Source organism: Eimeria mitis, genomic scaffold (assembly GCF_000499745.2).
Source record: "Eimeria mitis Houghton genomic scaffold, Emh_scaff2595, whole genome shotgun sequence".
Taxonomy (NCBI): Eukaryota; Apicomplexa; class Conoidasida; order Eucoccidiorida; family Eimeriidae; genus Eimeria; species Eimeria mitis.
In genome coordinates, this window is record NW_013570935.1 from 4,036 (window position 1) to 4,336 (window position 301).

Below are 301 nucleotides of genomic sequence, written 5' to 3' on the forward strand. Positions count from 1 at the left end.
CATATATATTAATAAAAAATATATAAATAAAATAATTAATTAGTTAATAAATAAATTAATTTGTTTTTTTATTTTATTTATTTTATTTATTTTTTATCGGTTAGTGCAATTCATCACATTAATATATCCATTCCTTTCTTTTTTTTCCCGCTATATAAAAAAAACAAAATTAATTAATTAAATTAAATTAAATTAAATTAAATTAAATTAAATTAAATTAAATTAAATTAGACAAAGACAACAAACAAAAACAACAACAAAAAAAAAAAAAAAAAAAAAAAAAAAAAAAAAAAAAAAAAAA